Source organism: Magallana gigas, chromosome 6 (assembly GCF_963853765.1).
Source record: "Magallana gigas chromosome 6, xbMagGiga1.1, whole genome shotgun sequence".
Lineage (NCBI taxonomy): Eukaryota > Metazoa > Mollusca > Bivalvia > Ostreida > Ostreidae > Magallana > Magallana gigas.
In genome coordinates, this window is record NC_088858.1 from 44674892 (window position 1) to 44681653 (window position 6762).

The 6762-nt window shown below is 29.3% G+C and overlaps 1 non-coding gene across 1 annotated transcript; it reads left to right on the top strand.

The window, feature by feature from the left end:
* LOC105330996 (uncharacterized) lies at positions 1-3081 on the top strand. The gene is made up of 4 exons (XR_010715101.1): positions 1-347; positions 1684-1808; positions 2506-2602; positions 2920-3081. It is a non-coding gene; the product is annotated as an uncharacterized protein (transcript).
* Positions 3082-6762: the final 3681 nt, after the last annotated feature.

Consider the following 6762-nt stretch of genomic DNA (forward strand, 5'->3'; position numbering starts at 1 on the left):
GGTTGTATTTAATTTTTTTTTCTAAAAGGAACCTACAGATATGGCATCATTTTTTAAGATTCTGACAATTTTTTTCTTTAAGTTTGTGCTAAAGTTAAAATTTTGTTTATCGTGTGACGCTTTTTATTCGGTCATTCCTGAAATAGAAAACAAGGTTGGAACAACATATTTGATACAAGAAACCAAAGCATCTTCACTCTCATTTTGTGGATCTTTGTGTATCAACAGCTGTAATTGTTTTGGGCATAATCGCCTTCAAAAACAGTGTCGATTACATGTGATTTGTGATGTTGGTAACATGTCTGTTACTGACGCGGGATGGAGTTACTATCGTGTATCTCGTGAAGGTAAGGATAACATATTCATTAAATATATAACACTGCACACGCATTTGACATATCGAATTAAATAAAATTAAAAAAATATTTCAATCTTTCAGGGTCTTTTCTGAATTTAATACTCATAAGCATTACAATTGATTGTTTTATAAACAGAGGGGTTTTATATTTATGGTTCTGCCGTTATTTCTACCAATAATTCCAGCACTATTGCTGAAAGATATTTTTAGAGAATTTGGGTGAAGAAGGACAGTGACTTGTAAATTAGAACATTGTTTAGTAACAGATTTTTATTGCGAAATATTAAAAGGCTAGTCTTGAATGTAAAACATTGGAACTTTACTGCTTGTTTATTCCCTGGTAAAATACATTTAAATTTAATGACAATTCAGAAGCCAAATATAACATTTAATTTTTATTATCTATTATGGGTCTTTATACTTTTTTTTCAAATGATGATGATGATGATGATGATGCAATGGCTTATAAAATGAAATATAATCCTTAATACATATTCTATCAAAATGGCTTTTGTAGCAAATACGATATGAAAAAATTAAAAAGATGCATTGCAAGTTGTTTTTTTATTTTTTATTTTTAGAGGGGGGGGGGGGCAATAAATGTTGAAGTGATTTTACTGTCATCGTTTCAAAAATTGTGGTTTAGTTTTAGTCTGGTTTTTAAGATAATAGATTTACACACACACACACACACACACACACACACACACACACACACACATATATATATATATATATATATATATATATATATATATATATATATATATATATATATATATATATATATATATATCTCAAACGAATCTGGTGTTAAGAAAATTAAGTAAAAATCACAATCACATGTATCGATGATTATTTCTTAGTTGGTCTTTCTCCGGTCAAAATGAATGATCATGGTTGGTTTAAACTTTAACATCTTCTCAATACTATTTTGATATTTGTCGAGGTAAGTCTCGTTGTTATAAAATATCAATTATTGTTGATTATGATATAAAAGTAAGTTGACAAATACACCAATGCACAACCGTTTTCTCGTGCAAGAACTCTTTTGAATGAAATGATCAAAATTATCACATAAACTATATGCAGCCATCTAATACAATTCACGTATGACCAACATTTGATGAAGAAGGTTCATTTTTCTTCTCTCGACCAGCAAATTGTTTTTTAGGAATTCAATGGACATTTCTTTAAAAATCTCCAACGTTCACTTTTTCAAGAGTAATTGCAATGTTATTGTTTTGCTTCTTCACTTGGCTAAAACTTCCACTATCAGTAAAGTGATTACAGTGCAATTTGGTGGGTTTTTTTTCTTTGCTTAGCCAAAGACTGTCTGGCGCTGTACCAGACAGGACAGACGTGTTCCGGTGTTTACACAATTTACCCGACAGGGGGCGCTAAAACTGATGTCGTCTGCGATATGAAAATAATGGGAGGAGGCTGGACAGTAAGGATTTCTTTCACTAAAACAACAAACCACAACATTGACTTGGGTCTTTTCTTTTGTCGTTTGGCTGTGGATACAAAAATGAATAACAAAGCTGCTATCGTCCGAAGACAAAGAAATACATACACTGAATAATAACAACACAATATTCATAATACTGACGTTTCTCTGTATAGGTAGATATTCCTTCCTTTAATTGGGTCTCATGAATACTTCTATGAACATCAAACTTGGAAATAAAAACTTAAATACAAAGTTACTTAGTGTATTGATGACAATGAAACAATAAGTTATGAAGAATATAGCAAGTACCAGTATTATTCGTCAATATTTGCATCGTTTTATATTATACAATACCGTTACTGTGAATTTGAAACAAAAATACGGATTGGATAACAACCCAAATAAAGAAAAGTAAACAGATTTGCATAAATGTGTTTTAAAAGATTGGTCAGAAGGAAAACTATGATGAAAGGGGTTGGGCTATTTCCTCGTATTGGTATTTTTTAATCAGCCTTCAAATTTTACATTATTACCAATCTGTCTTTAAGGTTTTTTTTAAATTATAAATACATGCTATGTAGTTGAGTTGCCTTAAATAGTCTTAAAAACTGATGACTGTCTTTAACTCAATCTCTTTTTCAGGTCTCAAAATTTCTTCTTTAGTAAAACATGATTTTCTCTTCCTTTTAAATAGCTAATTCAGAATCGTTTCGATGGGTCAGAACATTTCAACAGAACCTGGTCCGATTATAAGAATGGATTTGGATCGGCTGTAGGTGAATACTGGATTGGTGAGCGTTTATCCTACTTGTACAAATATTGTTTAAATCATTTTTAATCATCAGATAAAAACATACTAGTAAATAATTGTGGTGATTTTTTTTCAGTTTTACGACTTATTTTATGTGCCTAAAATTTATTGATTTTCATCAAACAAAATTTAAAAAAGAAACATTTTGACCATTCAAGAATATTAAGATTTACTTAACTAAAATGTAAAAACAGTACGACTTTAGATTATGGAAATGGTTTAAGTCTTTTAAGATGCAGGTAGAAGACAACTGGAATAAATGAGTTTGATGTATACTGAGCTATTTATAATTTGTAGGTAATGATGTCATTCACGAATTGACAAAAAATTCCAGCTCGTTGTACATATCAATCACCCTTAAAAATGGAACAACATTTTTTGAACTGTACGAAATATTCTCAATTTCGAGTGAAGCTGATAATTACAGGCTATCTATAGGAGGACAGGCCACTGGAACTCTCGGTAGGTTATACTCTTGGTAACTCACTATTACAAACTTTTTTTCAGTAATGGAATGCTGCTTGTTTCAATTAATATAAAATATATATTCATATATGTTAACGAAGGTTAAGAAATTAGTTAATAGAAACTTATCAACCTCGATTTGTTCAGCAAATCTTATTTTCAAATTACTTTTAAAAACATCTAGTTATACTAGAAGTTCATTTTCTTTGAAGGGGGATGGGATGAATGAATAAAATTTTTCTAAATAACCCTTTCCATATTGTATTATAATATTAAAAGAGATGTTCAAGAATGTATTATGAAATAGAGAAACTTTTATTACCCGTAACTTACTTATTTCCCAGATGTCAAATGTCTTAGAAGACAAAGAAATGGTCAAAAAAGTACTGATAGAATATTGTCATTGAGAAAATAATCAGAAATTCCATTTAAACGCTCCGACATTTAATAATTTTGAACTGTAATCTGCTTTTAACGTTATTTCATTATTCTTTAACATTATTTCCGAGTTATGTTTAAAAATAATGATAAGGTGCAAGTCAATAAAATTAGAAATAAGAATTATAACATGTCTACCCAGGATTTTTTTTACAGTTTCAAAGCTTCAGAATATATTACGTATTGAAATGATAATTATGTGACGTGAAGGATGTGATATTATTTTGATTATATTTGACCAAACTTTGCCGAGTTATCAAAGTGAATTTACAAGGTACAAGTCAAATAAAATCATAGTATGAAGCAGTCTACTCGTGGGGAAAAAATAAAGATTTTTTTTTGCTTAGAAATGCATCACAAAATATAAAGCTAATTTAAAAGAACCCTCTTTACACACCCTATATTACTGATTACACAGAGTATTTGGGGGATCTATCATTTGATGTTAAATAGGAATAAATTTACAGTGTGTGTACATGTCATAATTGCATTCAGTTGAAGAACTCTTAACTTACCATCAAAAAGTATTGGAAAACTGGTCGAATTTGCATGATTTTTTCCCACTTAAGTAAACAGAGGCGAATAGCATATTTTTAATTATTAAATTTTGTCTTTAAAGATTTTTCCTGTGATAAAAAAGGCGCGTGGACTATTTTGAGATTGCCCATGATAAACTCAAAATGCACTCCTTTATGGTATACAGTAAAGCAAGGTTATAACCGTGGTTATAAGTACCTGGGGCGGGTGATTCTACTTCGTTATAAGCGAAGTTCGTTATATCCGTCAAGTTTACAAGTTTACAACATATTATACAGTCAATGTGAATGAAAATAACTTCGCTGTAAGTGTCAATTCATTATAAGCGTGTTTGCTATAACCGTGTTTTACTGTATATTTTTAGGGTTAAACAACATATTGAAGAGTGTGAGGAGGCTACTTGTAATTTTAAACAAAACTGTCGATATTCTGGTGTGTTATAAATATTTCAATATATTCCATAAAAAGTTATTTACTCAAAATCAATTACTGGGATATTTTTTCGATAAAACCAATTATTGTATCAAATTGAATGCAAAGTAAACAAATAAAAGCTGATAAATAACAAACTATTATCATTTTTAACCCCAAAAAATGCAAGACAGTTGTAATTTCAAAACCTTCTCATGTGTTATTAATATTTCAATGAATTTTATCTAGATTCATTTACTCAAAGTTGAATATTTTGAAATTTATCTGATAAAATCAATTAGTTTATAAATCCAAAGTAAACAAATAAACACCAATCAAAACAGACTACTACCATTTTTCAAATAAAAATATGTAATACATAATTGCATTTTTAAACCTCAAAACAAGCCATGATAAACTTCATCAGGCATCATAAGTTGAGAACTAAAATTTTGGGGTTTTTTTGATTTGGTAAAATGTAACTAAATGTTTACAAGGATGAAATGTTTGCCAAAGTAAAGAACTAAATTCTACTTTAAAAACGCAAATGGACAACATCTATATATTTCTTGAGTAAAAAGTAGAAGTAAATATTCTTGTGAGTTTTAGGAAGAATAGGGAGTCACTTAAAAACAAGGACTACTTGGGGTATTATACATTTTTTGGCCCCCAAAATCAAAGTTTTATGAAGAGCTTTTAAAAATATGGTGAAAGATAGTTAAAATCATATTGAAAATAAGAGTGTAAAAGGTTATTCCCACAGTGACGTCATAATGTAGAAATGATGTCATGAAGATTGCCTTATTTTGATAAATTGGTGTTTTGTAGCAAAATATGGGTGTTTTCCAAAGATTTTTCGACTAGGAAACATCAAGCGCAGGGTTGCTCAAGTACCATTTTTTAGAATACTGTGTATAACTATCTAAGGAAAACATATGTGAATATCGTACTTGAGCAGACCTACGATCTACACCTCTGAATGCAAAATATAAAGCAAAAATGGAAATAATGTCATTTAGGTGACGTAATTGATGACTTAAATAAAGATTGAATAGATAGGCATCCTCTGTGAAATGATTTATGAAGATTTGAGTTTAAAACGATACTATTTAAAATTTGGTTGAAATCGGGGGCAGATATCTGACCATACAGCACATAGTCCTTTAGCAATGGAAATCTTGGTCGAAGATGTGTCAAGTTAGTCAATTAAAAAGGGGTTATTATCTGAAAAAAAAAATCAATTTTTATCGATTTTTAAAGTTTGATTGCATATGATTAAAGGGTATTTTTGTCATCCAACTTTAATATGTAAGTAGGAAAGTAAGTAATCGTTTGTTAAAGTGGCATTGTGAATTATGAACATTGTAATGTATACTTAAAACAAGTAAACATTAAACTGAAATGCTTCCTGTCCATTGGACCTATTTATTACTTTTTCCAAATTATATATTCAATTTACACACGCAGAGTTTTTTTTTCTATGTTAAAGGGACTTGGAGACGATTTGAGATCAAAACATTTATTTTCATTTTTTATGTATAAAACGGTTTACTTGTGCATTTTAAATGATTGACCAAAATATTAAATGTTAAAGTCGAGTTACAAGCAAGATACAGATGTAAGAATGGGTTGTTTTGTAAACAAAGCTCGAGTCTTATATGTTGTTTACAAAATATGTAATGTAGGGATTAACCAGTTTTTAGACAAAATGACATTTAAAAAACAATTTAAACTAACTCAATATCTTCATAAATTCCAGAATCAACAAAAGAAAGATACATTTGATTGAAACTTACACCAATACAACACATATGTAAAAAATGACAATATTCTAGCTTTGTTTACAAAACAAAGAATTATGAACTCTGTATCTTGCTCATAACTTGATATTTGACTTTTAAATTTTGACGTAGCATTAAAATCTTTTATATTTATCAGTATAAACATTGAAAATAGAAAAATAAAATTTAAAATTTTTTAGTCAAATCGTGTCCAGGTCCCTTTGAAGGCTGTATGTACAAATCTGGCTAATCTTATCCCGAATCTTGATTTGACACTGAGAACAAATATTTAAACCAGTATCAGTATTATTTGGGTGAACATTATATAATCTTTCAAAATATTTTTCCTTATATTATCATTAATTTGACAGTCTAATTAAAAATGTGTTGTTTATCTTTGACAAAAAAGTTCGAACAGAAAACACACGGCCTTTCACATAAAGGTTTAATTTTATAAAGACTAGTTTCTCTATGAATAGGAAGAATGCGGCATCTTGCTGTGCCAGGG